Source organism: Nerophis lumbriciformis, linkage group LG05 (assembly GCF_033978685.3).
Source record: "Nerophis lumbriciformis linkage group LG05, RoL_Nlum_v2.1, whole genome shotgun sequence".
Taxonomy (NCBI): domain Eukaryota; kingdom Metazoa; phylum Chordata; class Actinopteri; order Syngnathiformes; family Syngnathidae; genus Nerophis; species Nerophis lumbriciformis.
The window spans coordinates 11,600,035-11,625,000 of record NC_084552.2 but is presented as its reverse complement, the minus strand read 5'-3'; the positions used below and the strand labels follow the sequence as shown (position 1 = coordinate 11,625,000).

At 37.0% G+C, this 24,966-nt stretch overlaps 1 protein-coding gene across 3 annotated transcripts in view; it reads left to right on the top strand.

Annotated features, from left to right (window-relative positions):
- slc38a4 (solute carrier family 38 member 4) overlaps nt 1-24,966 on the top strand; it is a 161,053-nt gene that overhangs the window by 70,901 nt on the left and 65,186 nt on the right. Inside the window, exon 1 of one of the 3 annotated variants that reach the window (XM_061961286.2) lies at nt 19,178-19,405. The exons of the other annotated variants lie outside the window; for them this stretch is intronic. The gene's annotated coding sequence lies outside the window, so the exon portion shown is untranslated. Of the gene's footprint in view, nt 1-19,177; nt 19,406-24,966 lie in introns of those variants that run through there. 3 annotated transcript variants of the gene reach the window in all.

Genomic DNA, 24,966 nt, shown 5'->3' with positions numbered 1-24,966 from the left:
TTTTTTGAAACACGTTGCAGGCATCAAATCCCAAATGAACTAATATTTGCAAAAAAAACAAAGTTTACCAGTTCAAACGTTAAATATCTTGTCTTTGCAGTCTATTCAATTGAATATAAGTTGAAAAGGTTTTGCAAATCATTGTATTATGTATTTATTTACCATTTACACAACATGCAAACTTCACTGATTTCGGGTGTTGTGCTTACTACACACCAGCTGTTTGATTGTAGCGTGCATCTTCGTAGTAGTTTTCCCTGTCAAAATTTGGAGGCGTTGACATCGCCATGCAAAACCGCCAATGCTAATTAGTAGCATGTGTATGGTATATCCAATGTAAATTAGCATTAGGCTAGCTTGAAAAGTGGAGCCTTACTTTTGAGTGCTTCTGTCAGGCATGCTTGCTTTGTTGACGTGGAAAAATTGCCGTAGCTTTTGGAAACATGAGCTTGGAACATTTAGTGAAGGCTTCTCCCATCAAAATTGTAAAAGAAAATGTAGTCCGTTTCCCAAAGTGGTGTGCACGGTAACAATAGAGGCCGTGCCATCAAAAACTGTAGAGCAGCTAACGGGTGTCATATGATGCTGTTATGTCATATAGCTAAGTTGCGGGGGCCACTGGGTTTTGCACGCGGGGGCCAGAAATACACGTTGTCTCAGACCTGTGAAATTCTTCGAGGCCCTGCTGGTACTGTCAAGTCTTTCATAGTGTTCTCAAGGTTCTTAACAGCCCACTGAAGAGTTCTTCCCAAGTTCAAGTTCAGTTCCAGTTCTTTTTTATCATTTGTGTATGCCACTCCTGTTATATTTCCTCCGATACTTGGCCGTGTCGGATTAGTCGATAACGTGCCGTGTTTCCAGCGGGCTGAATTTAGATCTTTCAAATTCCGGCTTTTGTGGACCACCTTGTGGACTTGCCCCACTTGCCTGATTCCCTGGTGGGGGGGAGACTAATTGTCCATGACTGCGTCACAGTGGAGGTGTTTTGGTCAAAAGAGGAGGTTAACAACCTCTAACTATTGATGACGACGACACAAACATGCCCCACTTGGCGTCTTGTTTACGCGCTCTATAAAGTGGTCACCTGGAGTAAACTAAGAAGGTAAACTTTCAAAGGTAAAAGTGCTCCCATTCCAATAACTGCAGTCCAATATTTTATACATAAAAACAGGAAGCAGTTACGTAGTAAAGTTGCATTTCTAAACACTTAAAATACTAAAGCAATAGTTTGTCTTTAATATGTATATATCATACATATATGTGTGTGTGTATATATATATATATATATATATATATGTGTGTATGTATTATTATATATGTGTGTATGTATATATATATAATTATGTGTGTGTGTATATATAAATGACTGTATATACTCGTGTGTGTATATACTGTATATATGTATGTATGTATGTATATATATATGTGTGTGTATATATATACAGTATATATATATATATATATATATATATATATATATATATATATATATATAGTATGTATATATTTATATGTGTTTATATATATTTGTGTGTGTATATATATATTTATGTTTATATATATGTGTGTATGTATATGTATATATATATATGTGTATATAAGTACATTTATGTGTACCGTTATTTATATATATATATATATATATATATATATATATATATATATATATATATATATATATATATATATATATATACATATACACACAAACCCCGTTTCCATATGAGTTGGGAAATTGTGTTGGATGTAAATATAAACGGAATACAATGATTTGCAAATCCTTTTCAACCCATATTCAATTGAATGCACTACAAAGACAACATATTTGATGTTTAAATTCATAAACTTTTTTTTTTTTTTTTTTGCAAATAATAATTAACGTAGAATTTCATGGCTGCAACACGTGCCAAAGTAGTTGGGAAAGGGCATGTTCACCACTGTGTTACATGGCCTTTCCTTTTAACAACACTCAGTAAACGTTTGGGAACTGAGGAGACACATTTTTGAAGCTTCTCCAGTGGAATTCGTTCCCATTCTTGCTTGATGTACAGCTTAAGTTGTTCAACAGTCCGGGGGTCTCCGTTGTGCTATTTTAGGCTTCATAATGCGCCACACATTTTCAATGGGAGACAGGTCTGGACTACAGGCAGGCCAGTCTAGTACCCGCACTCTTTTACTATGAAGCCACGTTGATGTAACACGTGGCTTGGCATTGTCTTGCTGAAATAAGCAGGGGCGTCCATAGTAACGTTGCTTGGATGGCAACATATGTTGCTCCAAAACCTGTATGTACCTTTCAGCATTAATGGCGCCTTCACAGATGTGTAAGTTACCCATGTCTTGGGCACTAATACACCCCCATACCATCACAGATGCTGGCTTTTCAACTTTGCGCCTATAACAATCTCGATGGTTCTTTTCCTCTTTGGTCCGGAGGACATGACGTCCACAGTTTCCGAAAACTATTTGAAATGTGGACTCGTCAGACCACAGAACACTTTTCCACTTTGTATCAGTCCATCTTAGATGAGCTCAGGCCCAGCGAAGCCGACGGCGTTTCTGGGTGTTGTTGATAAACGGTTTTCGCCTTGCATAGGAGAGTTTTAACTTGCACTTACAGATGTAGCGACCAACTGTAGTTACTGACAGTGGGTTTCTGAAGTGTTCTTGAGCCCATGTGGTGATATCCTTTACACACTGATGTCGCTTGTTGATGCAGTACAGCCTGAGGGATCGAAGGTCACGGGCTTAGCTGCTTACGTGCAGTGATTTCTCCACATTCTCTGAACCCTTTGATGATATTACGGACCGTAGATGGTGAAATCCCTAAATTCCTTGCAATAGCTGGTTGAGAAAGGTTTTTCTTAAACTGTTCAACAATTTGCTCACGCATTTGTTGACAAAGTGTTGACCCTCGCCCCATCCTTGTTTGTGAATGACTGAGCATTTCATGGAATCTACTTTTATACCCAATCATGGCACCCACCTGTTCCCAATTAGCCTGTTCACCTGTGGGATGTTCCAAATAAGTGTTTGATGAGCATTCCTCAACTTTATCAGTATTTATTGCCACCTTTCCCAACTTCTTTGTCACGTGTTGCTGGCGTCAAATTCTAAAGTTAATGATTATTTGCAAAAAAAAAATGTTTATCAGTTTGAACATCAAATATGTTGTCTTTGTAGCATATTCAACTGAATATGGGTTGAAAATGATTTGCGAATCATTGTATTCCGTTTATATTTACATCTAACACAATTTCCCAACTCATATAGAAACAGGGTTTGTATATATATATATATATATATATATATATATATATATATATATATATATATATATATATATGGCCCCCACATGCTTAGATTTTTCAGTGTACGGCCCTCAGTGGAAAAAGTTTGGACACCCCTGTTCTGTAGGAACCTGTTGAGAACCTCCAGTGTATACTGTAGCTATGCATCCCTTGTTATTGACCTACTGTACACATAACTGCGTTGGATTTCGACCTCTGCAGTAACTATTGTGTGCAAATCTGAGGCCCAAAAGCAAGCAAGTGTAGTCATTTCTGTGTTGTTATACGTGCTGAACTCATCAACACCACTGCTCAGCTTCTGCTACACCAAGGAGAAGCATAGGACGCTCCTTCACAGTCCTGTTTACCCAGAACTTATCAATGGTGGTAAATTCCATGGTGGTGTGTGAATATATTTATAGCAGTCTGGCGTTCCATACCAGGTGAGGTATGTCAACACAGGTGAGATGTGGCGACTGCACAGCCCTCCGTGTTGCTAGGAAACTCATCTTCACAGGTGTAAGTGATCGAGAGAGTTGTTTTGCAGGCCACATCTCCACTTTCTTTTACTTTCTCCACTGGGAAATGTTGAGACGGGCACCATATACTATATTTTGTATTATTTACCGTGTACTATACTAGTATGTCACGGCGGTTTGCTCACAGGTGATTGGCTGAGCGTAGGCATCAACTGACACACTTCAAGGTGTCTGAACTTATGTGAGAATTGTAATGACTTTTATTTGCAGCATACTTTAACAAAGCTCATTTAGCATTTTCAGCACTATAGAGAGCAGAAGTAAGAAATATTTCCCATGTATTAGCTGCACCCGGACTATAAGCCGCAGATATATATGTTATGAAATGACTTTTTTACACATAAATATTCTGTAATTGTTTATTTACATACCTTCATTGTTTCCAAACGGTGTCTGTAACGCGGCAGTAAAACGGCTGATCAAACAAAACAGAAGTCATCGTCATGGCTCTCCAATCAGCTAAACGGACTCAATAACTCCACGGTGACGTTTTAGTGCATTTGCTGAGGAATTTGTGAAACTGAAACAATACAAACAGAATGTGCAGACACTCGCAAACGTGTTAGCATATTAGCTTTTTAAAAAAACAAACAAACCACAACATGCGTGTAATGTTTTCTTGAGGTAACTGTTTTTAGTTGACCATGTACCAGTCAATCTGTACCATCGTTGATTGATTGATTGAAACTTTTATTAGTAGATTGCACAGTACAGTACATATTCCGTACAATTGTCCACTAAATGGTAACACCCGAATACGTTTTTTAACTTGTTTAAGTCGGGGTCCACGTTAATCAATTCATGAAACTCTACCTGATCCTATGCAAACTTCTTATACATTTTTCAATCAATCGATCTATTATAATTAGTCAGAAAAGGTTGGAAACGAAGCTAACACTACCAGCTGTGTTCACTTACCAGAGACAAAATGTTCACAGCACAGTCTGGAGTGTTCTGTAGGCGTCTCGCTTCATTACATTACAATAGCACTAGGGCTGCAACAACTAATTGATTAAAATCGATTATAAAAATAGTTGGCGATTAATTTAGTCATCAATTCGTTGGATCTTTGCTATGCGCATGCACAGAAGCAATTTATTTATTTATTTACATTTTTTATTTTTATTTTTTTAATAAACCTTTATTTATAAACTGCAACATGTACAAACAGCTGAGAAACAATAATCAAAATAATTATGATGCCAGTATGCTGTTTTTTTCTTCAATAAAATACTGAAAGGATAGAAATGTAGTTTGTCTCCTTTATCCGATCATTAATCGATTAATCGAAGTAATAATCGACAGATTAATCGATTATCAAATTAATCATTAGTTGCAGCCCTAAATAGCACGTACAAATATGCATGAAAAGACTCCTACAGACATCACCCATGGGGATGGTTTAGTAAGTAAGAATTGTTTTAGTTATATTGTAAAACTTACATACGTCGCTTGGAGTAATGAACAATGAATCCATACGAGTAGAAACGCTATGGACGTCTACAAGACAGAACGGCACTTCTACTCCCGTTTAAAAGCTCTGTCTAACACAAACAATAACACAGCTTTTCAGTGTATTTGCTTGTTTTTTTTCAACTATTTGCATCGTAGCCGTCAGCGAAGAAATAAATTAGCCGCACTGTTTTATAAGCCGCAGGGTGCAAAGTGTAGGGAAAGGGTAGCGGCTTATAGACCTGAATTTACGGTATTCAAAGCCTATATTTAGGTTTTTCCGCGTGCCGTTTAAAAAGAAATAGGAATGTTTAAATGGTGCTCATGATGGCTTGTTTCGGGGCTTTGGCCACAGTTTGCCCACTGATATTCTGGGCCAAAGCACACAATGCAGGCTTATTTGTGGGGGTGACGGTCCCAGACGAGACGCCAATAATGGCCACACTCATAAAAAGGCCTGCTTTTGATACTCTACCCTAGGGGTGTCCAGACTGCGACAGTCTTGTTGGACCGCAACATGTTGGAAAAAAATGTGTAAAAATGTAAGAAAAAAGCTGAAGATTTGATACAAAAGTTTAAGTCTAAATATGCGTGGGATTTATTTTTAAATATATTTAATAAATTCTACAAACATTATTGATCAAAACGTAGTGTCAGCTTTGTGTTATAAGTGACACATTGTTAGTTATTAGTATCAAAATTGCATGTTTCTCATTATATTATGTCTTTTTTGCATTTGTTCTTACTTTTTTACTTTTCTGTTTTTCTAACAATATGTCGCAGTCCAACAAAACTAATAATAGTACACAAAGATTTGTCTATAAATAAATGTAATGTCTGTTTTCAGCATTTTTTTAGATCAAATAAAATGGCGTAAATTCCAGACTATAAACTGCTACTTTTTTCCTACCATTTGAATCTTGCGGCTTATAAAACGGTGCGGCCAATTTATGGATTTTTTTCATATTGCAAATAGTTTAAAAAGAACACACGCTTTGAGTCACTAGAGAAAAGCGCTATATAAATATACTTGACTTCACAAACATATTATTGATCAAAACTTAGTGTCAGTTTTGTGTTATAAGTGACACATTGTGATGTTATTAGTTATTAGTATCAAAATTGCATCTGTTTCTCATTATATTATGTCTTTTTTGCATTTGTTCTTACTTTTTTACTCTTCTGTTTTTCTAACAATATGTCGCAGGCCAACAAAACTAATAATAGTACACAAAGATGTGTCTATAAATAAATGTAATGTCTGTTTTCAGCATTTTTTTAGATCAAATAAAATGGCGTAAATTCCGGTCTATAAACTGCTACTTTTTTCCTACCATTTGAATCGTGCGGCTTATAAAACGGTGCGGCCAATTTATGGATTTTTTTCATATTGCAAATAGTTAAAAAAAACACACGCTTTGAGTCACTAGAGAAAAGTGCTATATAAATATAATTCACTTCACAAACATATTATTGATCAAAACTTAGTGTCAGCTTTGTGTTATAAGTGACACATTGTGATGTTATTAGTTATTAGTATTAAAATTGCATCTGTTTCTCATTATATTATGTATTTTTTGTATTTTTTTCTTACTTTTTTACACTTCTTTTTTTCTGACAATATGTCGCAGGCCAACAAAACTAATAATACCGTATTTTCCGCACTATAAGGCGCACCTAAAAACCACAATTTTTCTCAAAAGCTGACAGTGCGCCTTATAACCCGGTGCGCTTTATTACGATTCATTTTCATAAAGTTTCGGTCTCGCAACTTCGGTAAACAGCCGCCATCTTTTTTCCCGGTAGAACAGGAAGCGCTTCTTCTTCTACGCAAGCAACCGCCAAGGAAAGCACCCGCCCCCATAGAACAGGAAGCGCTTCACCCGCCCCCGGAAGAAGAAGAAAAAACGCGCGGATATCACCGTACGTTTCATTTCCTGTTTACATCTGTAAAGACCACAAAATGGCTCCTACTACGCGACAAGGATCCGGTTCATAAAAAGACGCAATCTCTCCATCCGCACACGGATTACTACCGTATTTCACAGCAACTGATATTCCTGTGAACCGCACTGTGGAACGGGAGCACGTACGGTGAATATTCGCACCACAGGGAATGAGAAGTCATCCTTCACTGTGGTTCTAGCTTGCCATGCTAACTTCCACCCATGGTGATATTCAAAAGGAAGACCTTGCCAAAAGAGACCTTTCCAGCCGGCGTCATCATAAAAGCTAACTCGAAGGGATGGATGGATGAAGAAAAGATGAGCGAGTGGTTAAGGGAAGTTTACGCGAAGAGGCCGGGTGGCTTTTTTCACACAGCTCCGAAGGCGAACACACCTTCACTAAGACGGGCAGATAGCGCCGGTCGACATACGCCAACATCTGCCAGTGGATCGTAAATGCCTGGGCAGATAGTTTCGGTCACAACTGTGGTCCGAGCTTTCCGGAAGGCAGGATTCACAGAACTGCTGCACAACAACAGCGACACTGAATCCGATGACTTCGACGAGGCGGAGCCGGCCATTTTTGGATCCCACGCTTGCGCAACTTTTCAATTCGGACACCGAAGACGAAGAATTCGAAGGATTTACGAATGAAGAATAACTTCAGAAGGTGAGCGCTATGTTTATTTTGTGTGTTGTGACATTAACGTTCGAGCAACATTATGTTGCTATTTATTGCTCTACACCATTTTGAATTTTACTATGTTTGTGATTGCACATTTGCGTACATTTTGGGACAGAGTTGTTAGAACGCTGGTTTTCAATATATTATTAAAGTTTGACTGAACTATCTGACTGTTTTTTTGACATTCACTTTAGCGCAGCGTTTTTTTGACATTCACTTTAGCGCAGCGTAGGCGCGGCTTATAGTCCGGGGCGGCTTATTGGTGGACAAAATTATGAAATATGTAATTCATAGAAGGTGCGGCTAATAATCCGGTGCGCCTTATAGTGCGGAAAATACGGTAGTACACTTTGTCACCTTTGACACAAATCTGACACAAAGATGTGTCTATAAATAAATGTAATGTCTGTTTTTTCCTACCATTTGAATCTTACGGCTTATAAAACAGTACGGCCAATTTATAGATTTTTTTTTCATATTGCAAATAGTTAAAAAAAAACACACGCTTTGAGTCACTAGAGAAAAGCGCTATATAAATATAGTTCACTTTACAAACATATTATTGATCAAAACTTAGTGTCAGCTTTGTGTTATAAGTGACACATTGTGATGTTATTAGTTATTAGTTTCAAAATTGCTTCTGTTTCTCATTATATTATGTCTTTTTTGCATTTTTTCTTACTTTTTTACTCTGCTGTTTTTCTGACAATATGTCGCAGGCCAACAAAACTAATAATAGTACACAAAGATTTGTCTATAAATAAATGTAATGTGTGTTTCCAGCATTTTTTAGATCAAATAAAAATGGCGTAAATTCCGGACTGTAAACTGCTACTTTTTTCCTACCATTTGACTCGTGCGGCTTATAAAACGGCGCGGCTAATTTTAGGATTTTTCATATCGCAAATAGTTAAAAACAAACAAACATGCAGAGACGCTGAAAAGGTGTGTTATTGTTTGTGCTACGGTGACATCTTTTGGGAGAGTTTCCCGCTGTTTAAAGCTTTGAACCGGAAGTAGAAGTGCTGTTCCATCTTCTAGTGATCCATAGCGTTTCTACTCGTATGGATTCTTCATTCATCTCTCCAAGCAACGTTTGTAAGTTTTACAATATAACTAAAATAATTCTTACTGACTAAACTGTCCCATGTGTGATGTCTGTAGGAGATTTTTCATGCATATTTGTACTAAGGCTGCGACGATTAGCCAAAAATGTTGACAAATGTTGACAATAAAATTTGTCGACAATAGTCGTGACGTTATCACTCGTGTTAGTCCGGGCGGAAGTGGGTCACTCGCCATCAACACGGCCAGTGCTAACATGTGAAGTGTTATATATATGTACATACTATACATTACCTTTTGCACTATATTAATTTATATTATTATGTGTTGTCAACTTTGTACTTTTTTATGTCATTGCCTGAAATAAATAAATGACATTTTTTTTTTTTTTAAATGAGGATATTTCCTCTTATTCTTCTTAAAAACACGATTTAACAAGTGCGAGAAAAATTTGTTGGGAAAAATTTATTTAAATGTCATTTTAGCCAAAGTCCGCCGGCTAAACTTTGTCTACATCAATTCAAGTACTTTTTAAAGCAGCGTCAATTTGCAATGCTGTTAAAAAGACACTTTAAAAACACACAAACACACATACAGAGACACGCACACACACAAACATACACAAACAGACAATCTATTAAATAGCCAACATTTCAATATTTAATCGTTAGTTGCGACCCTAATTTGTGCGTGCTATCGTATTTTAATGACGCTAGTGTCGTTAGGATTAGCTAATATACTAACACGTTTACAAGTGTTTGTGTTAGTGTTATTAACTTACAATGGCATTCTTTTTGGATTGTTTCAGTTTCACCAATTCCTCATTAAATTTGCCAAAACGTCACCGTGGAGTTACTGAGTTTGTTTAGCTGATTGGAGAGCTAACTTGCGCAGCTAGCGGGTCCATGACCATGACTTCTGTTTTGTTTGATCAGCCGTTTTACTGCCTTGTTATAGACAGCATTTGGAAACAATGAAGGTATGTAAACAAACACTTACAGAATATTTCTGAGTGAATAACTTATTTCACAACGTATATATCTGCGACTTATAGTCCGGTCTGGCTAATATATGGAAACATATTTCTTCTGTCTAAAATTTTGTGGGTGCGGCTTGTATACCGGTGCGCTTTATAGTCCATAAAATACGGTAATATAAAAATTAAGAAGCAGTTTCAGGCATTGGGTATTCAGTAAAACGTGTAAGTTTGTCAAAGTTTCCTCCTGCTAGAAACTATTGGGTAAATGAGACAGCGCCCTCTGCTGGATTCAGAGCTGCTATCACTCTTTGTCCCCTGCAGATAATGCCACCACACCACTTTTAATTACCGTATTTTTCGGACTAGAAGTCGCAGGTTTTTTCATAGTTTGGCCGGGGGTGCGACTTATACTCAGGAGCGACTTTTGTGTGAAATTATTAACACATTACCATAAAATATCAAATAATATTATTTAGCTCATTCACGTAAGAGACTAGAGCAGGGGTGTCAAACTCAAATACAGAGTGGGCCAAAATTTAAAACTGAACAAAGCCGCGGGCCAAGGTTGAACAAATTAACCTTTTGATAGGGACCCAAACAAGTTTTGCATTAAATATTGAACCAGCAAGGCTTATATAACTTTATAGTGACATGCAAAATCGAGTTTCAAATAATAATAATAATAATTAAAAAATATCAATGGCATATCAAATACAATTTAAATAAGAAATTGAATGCCTCTTTTCTATTTGCAGCCTTCTGAGGTAAATATCAACATTAACTTTTTCCACAGACTAATACATTTGAAAATAAAATAATGAATAAACCAACCATTCAGGACTTTAAACTGCTCAGTTTGCAACACACTGATCTAATCTGATGTGCACAAGCCAGATACCTGCCATCTTTTCTTGGATACTAGTTCATTAATGTCGGGGCTCAGGCTTTGAGCTGAGGCAACCTTCATTATCGAACGAAGGTGTTCATCAGTCATTACCGTATTTTCCGCACCATAAGGCGCCCTGTGTTATAAACCGCGCCTTCAATGAACGGCATATTTCAAAACTTTGTCCACCTATAAGCCGCCCCGTGTTATAAGCCGCATCTAACTGCGCTAAAGGAATGTCAAAAAAACAGTCAGATAGGTCAGTCAAACTTTAATAATATATTAAAAACCAGCGTGATGTGGGCGCGCATGGAGTCGTATATCAACATGGACGGAGCTGCGTGAAAAAAGCCACCCGGCCTCTTCGCGTAAACTTACCTCAACCACTCGCTCATCTTTTCTTCATCCATCCATCCCTTCGAGTTAGCTTTTATGATGACGCCGGCTGGAAAGGTCTCTTTTGGCAAGGTCTTCCTTTTGAATATCACCATGGGTGGAAGTTTCTGGCCATTAGCATGGCAAGCTAGAACCACAGTGAAGGATGACTTCTCATTCCCTGTGGTGCGAATATTCACCGTACGTGCTCCCGTTGTATCCACAGTGCGGTTCACAGGAATATCAAAAGTCAGTGGAACCTCGTCCATGTTGATAATGTTCTCTGGCCGGATCTTTTTTTCAGCTATCTTGTTTTTACAATATGCACGGAAAGTACCGTATTTTCCGCACTATAAGGCGCACCGGATTATTAGCCGCACCTTCAATGAATGGCATATTTCATAACTTTGTCCACCAATAAGCCGCCCCGGACTATAAGCCGCGCCTACGCTGCGCTAAAGGGAATGTCAAAAAAACAGTCAGATAGGTCAGTCAAACTTTAATAATATATTAAAAACCAGCGTTCTAACAACTCTGTTCACTCCCAAAATGTACGCAAATGTGCAATCACAAACATAGTAAAATTCAAAATAGTGCAGAGCAATAGCAACATAATGTTGCTCGAACGTTAATGTCACAACACACAAAATAAACATAGCGCTTACTTTCTGAAGTTATTCTTCATTCGTAAATCCTTCGTCTTCGGTGTCCGAAGTGAAAAGTTGGGCAAATTTACGATCCACTGGCAGATGTTGGCGTCGTCTGGCGCTGCCTCCTCGTCTTAGTGAAGGTGTGTTCGCCTTCTGTCCTCCATTGTTCCCACGCAGTTAGCAGTCTAGCTTCGAATGCCCTGTTGACACCAATATCTAGCGGCTGGAGGTCTTTTGTCAATCCACCCGGAATGACGGCGAGTATTGAATTAAGCGCGTAAGCGTGTCTCTCAATGTGCTGTTATGAGCTAGCAAATATAACAACTACACTACCCAGCATGCAACGATAGTTACGAGCATGCGCGGTAGCCCTGAGAAGCGTTGTTGTATGCTGGGAGTTCGAATGTGGTTATGAGCACGCTGTGAGTAAACGTTGAGAACTCAGTTAACACGCCTCGTCTGCATTATTTATAATTAGACAGACAACACACTTAATAGGAGCCATTTTGGGGTCTTTACATAAACACACAAATGGAAATGAAACGTCACATATCCCAGCATGCACCGCGCGCTTCTTCTACGGGGAAAAAAGATGGCGGCTGTTTACCGTAGTTGCGAGACCTAAACTTTATGAAAATGAATCTTAATATTTATCCATATATAAAGCGCACCGGGTTATAAGGCGCACTGTCAGCTTTTGAGAACATTTGTGGTTTTTAGGTGCGCCTTATAGTGCGGAAAATACGGTAGCCAGCTTTTCTTGAAAGTCTTTAGGCAGTTGCTGTGAAATAGTAGTCCGTGTGCGGATGGAGAGATTGCGTCTTTTCATGAACCGGAAACCTGTCGCTTAGTAGGAGCCATTTTGTGGTCTTTACAGATGTAAACACACAAAGGAAATGAAACGTAATATCCGCGCGCTTCTTCTTCTTCTTCTACGCGGGCGGGTGGTTGCTTACAGTAGAAGAAGAAGCGCTTCCTGTTCTATGGGGGCGGGTGCTTACCTTGGCGGTTGCTTGCGTAGAACAAGAAGCACTTCCTCTTCTACGGGGAAAAAAGATGGCGGCTGTTTACCGTAGTTGCGAGACCGAAACTTTATGAAAATGAATCTTAATATTAATCCATATATAAAGCGCACCGGGTTATAAGCCGCACTGTCAGCTTTTGAGTAAATTTGTGGTTTTTAGGTGCGGCTAATAGTGCGGAAAATACGGTATATCTCGTAGTCCACCCGGACTACAGTCTTAGGGGCAACCCTTTAAGGCACTGCCTTTAACGTCCTCTAAGAGGTGTCGTCACGTCCGCTTTCCATCCATTCTAACAACGTGCCGGCCCAGTCACAAGATATGTGTGGCTTCTGTATGCACACTCAAGGGAATGCAATGCATACTTGATCAACAGAAATACAGATTACACTGAGGGTGGCCGTAGAAACAACCTTAACACTGTTAGAAATATACGCCACACTGTGAATCCACACCAAACAAGAATGACAAACACATTTCGGGAGAACATCCGCACCATAGCACAACATAAACACAACAGAACAAATACCCAGAACCCTTTGCAGCATTAACTCTTCCCACGGGCCAGAGTTTGACACCCATGGACTAGACGCATAAGATTTCACGGGATTTAGCGATTAGGAGTGACAGATTGTTTGAGAAACGTATAGCATGTTCTATATGTTATAGTTATTTGAATGACTCTTACCATAATATGTTACGTTAACATACCAGGCATCTTCTCAGTTGGTTATTTAAGCCTCATATAACGTACACTTATTCAGCCTGTTGTTCACTATTCTTTATTTATTTTAAATATTCTTGCTGTTGGCTTTTATCAAATACATTTCTCCAAAAAATGTGACTTATACAGTGTATATGTTTTTTTCCTTCTTTATTATGCATTTTCGGCTGGTGCGACTTATTCTCCGAAAAATACGCTAAGTTACCATAAAAAAACGAATAATGCTGGATTGCGAATTATCGGAGATCTACTGTTTATGTACGTACAATATCCACCGCAGACAGCAACCTTTTTTGGCCGTTTAAAGTCGTTAAAAATCAATCGGAAGTTGGTCGTCACAAGCAATGTTCCTCAGATTTATGCGACAGGTCCAACTGAGGACTGATTTTGTATGTTTTCCTCTATTTGGACATCACCAAGTGGACCGAGATAACGCCGTCTCATCCCTGACATGTACATGACCCTGGGCACAGCGACACCCCCCCCCCCCCCCCCCTCCTCGGCGTCACGCTCTGATTGGCCGACGGGCGGCACAACCTACCGCATCTATCGCCCTACAGTTGGTCCCCCGTGCAGCTGACAATGTGTGTGTGTGTGTGTGTGTGTGTGTGTGTGTGTGTGTGTGTGTGTGTGTGTGTGTGTGTGTGTGTGTGTGTTCTTGTATTTCTACCCTTCCTGAGACATCAACAATGTGAACAAGTTAGGACATAAATCATGGTCCCAATAAGGAAAACCATTGCATCTAATAGGGAGCCAAATACTAGAGTCCGTGAACATTGCTCCAAAGTCAGGATTTTTTTTGTTGATTTAATGTGCATACAAAAGTAAACATTGACAGGCGCAAAGGCAGCAATATATGATAAAACAAGACGGCAGCTAAAGAAGGACTTCCCTATTCATCCCCGAAAAAACCCGCCAGGTGAACAGCTGATTTTACGACTTCCGGTGCTGACGTAAGACAACCCATATGTGACCATAGGATGAACAAATACTCTACAGCACTAAGACTTTAGTGGCCATTAACTGTTAGCTTCTACAGCTGGGTTGTTGAAAGTCCGGCACAGGGGCCATTTGTGGTCCCTGACTTGTTTGTCATCGGCCTTAAGCACATTACAAAAATAGAGATCTCATTTGGGGAAATCTATCAAAATTAGGGTGGTTCTAAAAAGGAGGGATTTTTCAAATTGACTGTTTGTTTTAAAAGTGCTCCCCCTCTGGTCAACATATGAAATAACAAGTGTGTGTAAGAATTTGAAGTGCTCCCCCTCTGGCCAACAAATGTAATAACAAGTGTGAGCAAGAAATTGAAATGCTCCCCCTTTAGCCAAAATAAATTTAAAAAAATAAAATAAATATGTATATAGAGAAATACTGTAATAACTTGAAGTAAACAATGAAGATTAAAAAACAATTACAAACAATTTTTTTTATTAAAAACATTAACTAAAAGCTTACCTTTTTTATATTTGCATAGTATTTATATATTATTAATGTTGTAAATACAAATCTTTATATATCTAGAAATGGTGGTCTTAAAGAGGGAGGCATTTTTTCAGCTTTTAGTTCTTGTATTTCTAGCCTTCTTGAGACATCAAAAAGGAAAAGTAGCTTCCATATGAGAACAGGTGAACAAGTTAGGACCGAAATCATGGTCCCAATACGGAAAACCTATGAATCAATCAATTTTCTACCGCTTGTCTGTTTCGGCCATTGCACCCCCTCTGGCCAACAAATGTAATAACATGTGTGTGTAAGAAATTGAAGTGCTCCCCCTTTGGCCAAAATTAATTAATAAAATAATATGTATATAGAGACATACTGTAATAACTTGAAGTAAATAATGAAGATTAAAAAACAATTACAAACAAAACATTTTATTAAAAACATTAACTAAATGCTTACCTTTTTTATATTTGCATAGTATGTATATATTATTAATGTTGTTAATAAAAATCTTTAGAACAAGTTAGGACCGAAATCATGGTCCCAATACGGAAAACCTATGAATCAATCAATTTTCTACCGCTTGTCTGTTTCGGCCATTGCATCTAATAGAGAATGTCTCATTTGCACCCCTGGTGGTGAAATCTATCAAAATTTGGGTGTCCCCAAAAAGGACTGTGTGTCGCTTTTAAAAGTGCTCCCCCTTTGGTCAACATATGAAATAACAAGTGTGTGTAAAAAATTTAAGTGCACCCCCTCAGGCCAACAAATGTAATAACAAGTGTGTGTAAGAAATTGAAGTGCTCCCCCTTTGGCCAAAATTAATTAATAAAATAATAAGTATATAGAGACATACTGTAATAACTTGAAGTAAATAATGAAGATTAAAAACCAATTACAAACATTTTTATTAAAAACATTAACTAAAAGCGTACCTTTTTTATATTTTCATAGCATGTATACATTATTAATGTTGTAAATACAAATCTTTATATACCTAGAAAGGGTGGTCTTAAAGAGGGAGGCATTTTTTCAGAGGTCTCAAGAAGGTAAGAAATACAAGAATGTGTGTGTGCGCGTTCTTGTATTTCTAGCCTTCTTGAGACATCAAAAATGAAAAGTAGCTTCCATATGAGAACAGGTGAACAAGTTAGGACCGAAATCATGGTCACAATACGGAAAACCTATGAATCAATCAATTTTCTACCGCTTGTCTGTTTCGGCCATTGCATCTAATAGAGAATGTCTCATTTGCACCCCTGGTGGTGAAATCTATCAAAATTTGGGTGTCCCCAAAAAGGACTGTGTGTCGCTTTTAAAAGTGCTCCCCCTTTGGTCAACATATGAAATAACAAGTGTGTGTAAAAAATTTAAGTGCACCCCCTCAGGCCAACAAATGTAATAACATGTGTGTGTAAGAAATTGAAGTGCTCCCCTTTTGGCCAAAGTTAATTAATAAAATAATAAGTATATAGAGACATACTGTAATAACTTGAAGTAAATAATGAAGATTAAAAACCAATTACAAACACATTTTTTATTAAAAACATTAACTAAAAGCTTACCTTTTTTATATTTTCATAGTATGTATGTATTATTAATGTTGTAAATACAAATCTTTATATATTTAGAAAGGGTGGTCTTAAAGAGGGAGGCATTTTTTCGGAGGTCTCAAGAAGGTAAGAAATACAAGAATGTGTGTATGAATCAATACATTTTCTACCGCTTGTCTGTTTCGGCCATTGCACCCCCTCTGGCCAACAAATGTAATAACATGTGTGTGTAAGAAATTGAAGTGCTCCCCCTTTGGCCAAAATTAATTAATAAAATAATATGTATATAGAGACATACTGTAATAACTTGAAGTAAATAATGAAGATTAAAAAACAATTACAAACAAAACATTTTATTAAAAACATTAACTAAATGCTTACCTTTTTTATATTTGCATAGTATGTATATATTATTAATGTTGTTAATAAAAATCTTTATATACCTAGAAAGGGTGGTCCTAAAGAGGGAGGCATTTTTTCGGAGGTCTCTAGAAGGTAAGAAATACAAGAATGTGTGTGTGCGCGTTCTTGTATTTCTAGCCTTCTTGAGACATCAAAAAGGAAAAGTAGCTTCCATATGAGAACAGGTGAACAAGTTAGGACCGAAATCATGGTCCCAATACGGAAAACCTATGAATCAATCAATTTTCTACCGCTTGTCTGTTTCGGCCATTGTATCTAATAGAGAATGTCTCATTTGCACCCCTGGTTGTGAAATCTATCAAAATGTGGGTGTCCCCAAAAAGGACTGTGTGTCGCTTTTAAAAGTGCTCCCCCTATGGTCAACATATGAAATAACAAGTGTGTGTAAAAAATTTAAGTGCACCCCCTCTGGCCAACAAATGTAATAACAAGTGTGTGTAAGAAATTGAAGTGCTCCCCTTTTGGCCAAAGTTAATTAATAAAATAATATGTATATAGAGACATACTGTAATAACTTGAAGTAAATAATGGAGATTAAAAACCAATTACAAACAAATTTTTTATTAAAAACATTAACTAAAAGCTTACCTTTTTTATATTTTCATAGTATGTATATATTATTAATGTTGTAAATACAAATCTTTATATATTTAGAAAGGGTGGTCTTAAAGAGGGAGGCATTTTTTCGGAGGTCTCTAGAAGGTAAGAAATACAAGAATGTGTGTTTGTGCGGTCTTGTATTTCTACCCTTCTTGAGACATCAAGAAGGAAAAGTAGCTTCCATATGAGGACCGGTGAACAAGTTAGGACAGAAATCATGGTCCCAATACAGAAAACCCATCAATCAATCAATTTTCTACCGCTTGTCTGTTTCGGCCATTGCATCTAATAGACAATGTCTCATTTGCACCCCTGCTGGTGAAATCTATCAAAATTTGGGTGGTCCCAAAAATGAGGGATTTTTCAAATTGACTGTGTGTCGCTTTTAAAAGTGCTCCCCCTCTGGTCAACATATGAAATAACAAGTGTGTGTAAAAAAAATTTGAAGTGCTCCCCCTCTGGTCAACATATGAAACAACAAGTGTGTGTAAGAAATTTAAATGCTCCCCTTCTGGCCAAAATTAATTAAGAAAATAAAATAAGTATGTATATCGAAAAATACTGTAATAACTTGAAGTAAATAATGGAGATTAAAAAACAATTACAAACAAAAAGTTTGATTAAAAACATTAACTAAAAGCTTACCTTTTTTTATATTTGCATAGTATGGAATAAGCGGTAGAAAATGGATGGATGGATATTTATATTAATGTTGTTAATAAAAATCTTTATATATCTAGAAAGGGTGGTCCTAAAGAGGGAGGCATTTTTTGAGATGTCTCAAGAAGGTAAGAAATACAAGAGTGTGTGTGTGTGCTTGTATTTCTACCCTTCTAGAGACATCAACAAGGAAAAGTAGCTTCCATATGAGGACCGGTGAACAAGTTAGGACAGAAATCATGGTCCCAATACAGAAAACCCATCAATCAATCAATTTTCTACCGCTTGTCTGTTTCGGCCATTGCATCTAATAGACAATGTCTCATTTGCACCCCTGCTGGTGAAATCTATCAAAATTTGGGTGGTCCCAAAAATGAGGGATTTTTCAAATTGATTGTGTGTCGCTTTTAAAAGTGCTCCCCCTCTGGTCAACATATGAAATAACAAGTGTGTGTAAGAAATTTAAATGCTCCCCCTTTGGCCAAAATTAATTAAGAACATAAAATAAGTATGTATATAGAGACATACTGTAATAACTTGAAGTAAATAATGGAGGTTAAAAAACAATTACAAACAAAAAGTTGTATTAAAAACATTAACTAAAAGCTTACCTTTTTTATATTTGCATAGTATGTTTATATTATTAATGTTGTTAATACAAATCTTTATATACCTAGAAAGGGTGGTCCTAAAGAGGTAGGCATTTTTTCGGAGGTCTCAAGAAGGTAAGAAATACAAGAGTGTGTGTGTGCGCGCAGTGACCATCACTTGCTTTTAAACGCGTGCTGGTCATGTGGCGTGTCATGTGACCACCTGATGGAGGCGTATTTAACAAGTAGACACGACAATGCTCACACTTTTTGGACGTGGTGTCTTTCCCGTGGAGGCAGCTGTGTGTGCATGTGTGTGTGTGTGTGTGTGTGTGTGTGTGTGTGTGTGTGTGTGTGTGTGTGTGAGAGCCCTGTCCTGATTGGCTGACACAGGTCCTCCCTCCCCCTTTTAAAAGCCTCCTTTCTCACCTGAGTTACAAAATAGCCTCGACTCCTCAAGCGTTCACTTCTTCCATATCAAGAGCTTCTTTTCATTTGGTTTTTCTGCGGATCTTTCCAGCGAGTGAGTAATTCCCCTTTGTTTTAATTTGAAAATGTTATTAATTTTTATTTTTTTAAAAGCGATAGTGTAACGTTTGAGAAAGTCCACTATCTGCACTTTTTCCCTGCAGTCCGGCACAAAAACGCGCACTCAGCTTCTTGGCTGATGCGAGATTTTGTTTGGGCGGAATTAGGCTCTGAATCGCTTCGTTTCGGTAACGCATCAAATGACTCGGCGCTCAGGAATGAGCGTGTGTGTGTGTGTGTGTGTGTGTGTGTGTGTGTGTGTGTGTGTTTGTGTGTGTGTGTGTGTGTGTGTGTGTGTGTGTGTGTGTGTGTGTGTGTGTGTGTGTGTGTGTGTGTGTGTGTGTGTGTGTGTGTGTGTGTGTGTGTGTGTGTGTGTGTGGGTTTTCCGACCTAGTGAGGACATGTGATTGGAACAGTTATTTTTCAGGGCTTTTATGTCGTAAAACGCATCGCCACGTTTAACAGAAACACGACAGCTGAGAACCGGAGTAGAAACGTTATGATTATCACAGCGTCACGCTTTTTTTGGACTCTTTCAGCAGTTTGCAGCAGAGATGGAGACATTATTGGTTAATCAGAGCCATTATTTGACATTTGGACGTATATCGTATCGTCTTTAGATTAAAAAAATTGCATAAATTCCGGACTAGTGTTGTCCCGATACCAATATTTTAGTACCGGTACCAAAATGTATTTCGATACTTTTCGGTACTTTTCTAAATAAAGGGGACCACAAAAAATTGCATTATTGGCTTTATTTTAACAACAAATCTTAGGGTACATGAAACATATGTTTATTATTTATTATTATTTTAATTTAGTCCTTAAATAAAATAGTGAACTTGTCTTTCAGTAATAAGTAAACAAACAAAGGCTCCTAATTAGTCTATGCAGTAACATATTGTGTCATTTATACACCTATTATTTTGTACACATTATGAAGGACAAACTGTAAAAATGTATTATTAATCTACTTGTTCATTTACTGTTAATATCTGCTTACTTTCTGTTTTAACATGTTCTATCTACACTTCTGTTAAAATGTAATAATCACTTATTCTTCTCGTTTGATACTTTACATTAGTTTGGGATGATACCACACATTTAGGTATACTTTTCAGTACTTTTCTAAATAAAGGGGACCACAAATAAATGGCATTATTGGCTTTATTTGAACAAAAAATATTAGTGTACATGAAACATATGTTTGTTATTGTAATTTAGTCCTTAAATAAAATAGTGAACTTGTCTTTCAGTAATAAGTAAACAAACAAAGACTCCTAATTAGTCTATGCAGTAACATATTGTGTCATTTATACACCTATTATTTTGTACACATTATGAAGGACAAACTGTAAAAATGTATTATTAATCTACTTGTTCATTTACTGTTAATATCTGCTTACTTTCTGTTTTGACATGTTCTATCTACACTTCTGTTCAAATGTAATAATCACTTATTCTTCTCTTCTTTGATACTTTACATTAGTTTTGGATGATACCACACATTTAGGTATACTTTTCAGTACTTTTCTAAATAAAGGGGACCACAAAAAATGGCATTATTGGCTTTATTTGAACAAAAAATCTTAGTGTACATGAAACATATGTTTATTATTGTATTTTAGTCCTTAAATAAAATAGTGAACTTATCTTTTAGTAGTAAGTAAACAAACAAAGGCTCCTAATTAGTCTATGCAGTAACATATTGTGTCATTTATACACCTATTATTTTGTACACATTATGAAGGACAAACTGTAAAAATATATTATTAATCTACTTGTTCATTTACTGTTAATATCTGCTTACTTTCTGTTTTAACATGTTCTATCTACACTTCTGTTAAAATGTAATAATCACTTATTCTTCTCTTCTTTGATACTTTACATTAGTTTTGGATGATACCACACATTTAGGTATACTTTTCTAAATAAAGGTGACCACAAAAAATGTCATTATTTGCTTTATTTTAACAACAAATCTTAGGGTACATGAAACATATGTTTATTATTGTATTTTAGTCCTTAAATACAATAGTGAACATACTAGACAACTTGTCTTTTAGTAGTAAGTAAACAAACAAAGACTCCTAATTAGTCTATGCAGTAACATATTGTGTCATTTATACACCTATTATTTTGTACACATTATGAAGGACAAACTGTAAAAATTTATTATTAATCTACTTGTTCATTTACTGTTAATATCTGCTTATTTCCTGTTTCAACATGTTCTATCTACACTTCTGTTAAAATGTAATAATCACTTATTCTTCTCTTCTTTGATACTTTACATTAGTTTTGGATGATACCACACATTTAAGTATCTATCTGATACCAAGTAGTTACAGGATCATACATTGGTCATATTCAAAGTCCTCATGTGTCCAGGGACGTATTTACTGAGTTTATAAACATAATATGATTTTTTTTTAAAAAGGAAAAACAGATTTTATGACGTAATCATAGTAGTATCAACTAGATACGCTCTTGTACTTGGTATCATTACAGTGGATGTCAGGTGTATATCCACCCATGGCATTTGTTTACATTGTGATGCTGGTGAGTTATTGTATCCTCCTACGGTGTGTAGTGAAGCATGTTTAGCAGTTCCTCGTCCTCCAGTGATAATGATACTTGTAAGAAACGTACTTTATTTGTCGTCATGCAGGCGAGGATTAGTGATTTAGAAGTAGCTAAAACACTGCAGACTGCGGATGGATGTTAGCTGTTAGTTTTAAAGCCAAAATGCGTCCATTCTCCCTTTTCTGTCTACACGCCGTGTCTGCTTGTAAGTACTCTGTGTGTGTGCGCTGCCGAACATGCTCCTCTGCTTGTAAAACCAGCAATGTCATGACGTGACGACGCGCCGTCATGCCCGGGAACCGGTACTTTTCAAACAGATTATAGTACCGTTTTTCATTCATTAGTACCGCGATACTACACCAGTACCGGTATACCGTACAACCCTATTCCGGACTATAAACTGGTACTTTTTTCCTACCATTTGAATCGTGCGGCTTATAAAACGATGCGGCTAATTTATGGATTTTTTCATATTGCAAATAGTTAAAAACAAACAAACAAACAAACAAGCAGAGACGCTGAAAAGGTGTGTTATTGTTTGTGCTACGGTGCCATCTTTTGGACGAGTTTCCTGCTGTTTAAAGCTTTAAACCGGAAGTAGAAGCGCTGTTCCATCTTCTAGTGATTCATAGCGTTACTACTCGTATGGATTCTTCATTCATCGCTCCAAGCAACGTTTGTAAGTTTTACAATATAACTAAAACAATTCTTACTTACCAAACTGTTAATCAGAGCCATCGTTTGACATTTTGACGTATATCCTATCATCTGTTTTCAGCATTTTTTTTAGATAAAATAAAATAGCGTAAATTCCGGACTATAAAGTGCTACTTTTTTCCTACCATTTGACTCGTGCGGCTTATAAAACGGTGCGGCTAATTTATGGATTTTTGTATATTGCAAATAGTTAAAAAACAAAAACAAGCAGAGACGCTGAAAAGGTGTGTTATTGTTTGTGCTACGGTGCCATCTTTTGGACGAGTTTCCTGCTGTTTGAAGCTTTAAACCGGAAGTAGAAGTGCTGTTCCATCTTCTAGTGATCCATAGCGTTTCTACTCGTATGGATTCTTCATTCATCGCTCCAAGCAACGTTTGTAAGTGTTACAATATAACTAAAATAATTCTTACTTACCAAACTGTCCCATGTGTGATGTCTGTAGGAGTGTTTTCATGCATATTTGTACTAAGGCTGCGACGATTAGCCGAAAATGTTGACAATAAAATGTTAATCAGAGCCATCGTTTGACATTTTTTTAGATAAAATAGCGTAAATTCCGGACTATAAACTGCTACTTTTTTCCTACCATTTGACTCGTGCGGCTTATAAAACAGTGCGGCTAATTTATGGATTTTTTTGTATTGCAAATGGTTAAAAAAAAAAACCAAACAAACAAGCAGAGACGCTGAAAAGGTGTGTCATTGTTTGTGCTACGGTGCCATCTTTTGGACGAGTTTCCTGCTGTTCAAAGCTTTAAACCGGAAGTAGAAGTGCTGTTCCATCTTTTAGTGATCCATAGCGTTTCTACTCGTATGGATTCTTCATTCATCGCTCCAAGCAACGTTTGTGAGTTTTACAATATAACCAAAACAATTCTTACTTACCAAACTGTCCCATGTGTGATGTCTGTAGGAGTGTTTTCATGCATATTTGTACAACAATTAGCCGACAATGTTGACAAATGTTGACAATAAAATGTTGTTAATCAGAGCCATTTTTTGACTTTTTTTAAAAGATAAAATAGCGTAAATTCCGGACCATAAACTGCTACTTTTTTCCTACCATTTGAATCTTGCGGCTTATAAAACGGTGCGGCTAATTTATGGATTTTTTTTATATTGCAAATAGTTAAAAACAAACAAGCAAACAAACAAGCAGAGACGCTGAAAAGTTGTGTTATTGTTTGTGCTACGGTGCCATCTTTTGGACGAGTTTCCCGCTGTTTAAAGCTTTAAACCGGAAGTAGAAGTGCTGTTCCATCTTCTAGTGATTCATAGCGTTACTACTCGTATGGATTCTTCATTCATCGCTCCAAGCAACGTTTGTAAGTTTTACAATATAACTAAAACAATTCTTACTTACCAAACTGTTAATCAGAGCCATCGTTTGACATTTTGACGTATATCCTATCATCTGTTTTCAGCATTTTTTTTAGATAAAATAAAATAGCGTAAATTCCGGACTATAAAGTGCTACTTTTTTCCTACCATTTGACTCGTGCGGCTTATAAAACGGTGCGGCTAATTTATGGATTTTTGTATATTGCAAATAGTTAAAAAACAAAAACAAGCAGAGACGCTGAAAAGGTGTGTTATTGTTTGTGCTACGGTGCCATCTTTTGGACGAGTTTCCTGCTGTTTGAAGCTTTAAACCGGAAGTAGAAGTGCTGTTCCATCTTCTAGTGATCCATAGCGTTTCTACTCGTATGGATTCTTCATTCATCGCTCCAAGCAACGTTTGTAAGTGTTACAATATAACTAAAATAATTCTTACTTACCAAACTGTCCCATGTGTGATGTCTGTAGGAGTGTTTTCATGCATATTTGTACTAAGGCTGCGACGATTAGCCGAAAATGTTGACAATAAAATGTTAATCAGAGCCATCGTTTGACATTTTTTTAGATAAAATAGCGTAAATTCCGGACTATAAACTGCTACTTTTTTCCTACCATTTGACTCGTGCGGCTTATAAAACAGTGCGGCTAATTTATGGATTTTTTTGTATTGCAAATGGTTAAAAAAAAAAACCAAACAAACAAGCAGAGACGCTGAAAAGGTGTGTCATTGTTTGTGCTACGGTGCCATCTTTTGGACGAGTTTCCTGCTGTTCAAAGCTTTAAACCGGAAGTAGAAGTGCTGTTCCATCTTTTAGTGATCCATAGCGTTTCTACTCGTATGGATTCTTCATTCATCGCTCCAAGCAACGTTTGTGAGTTTTACAATATAACCAAAACAATTCTTACTTACCAAAC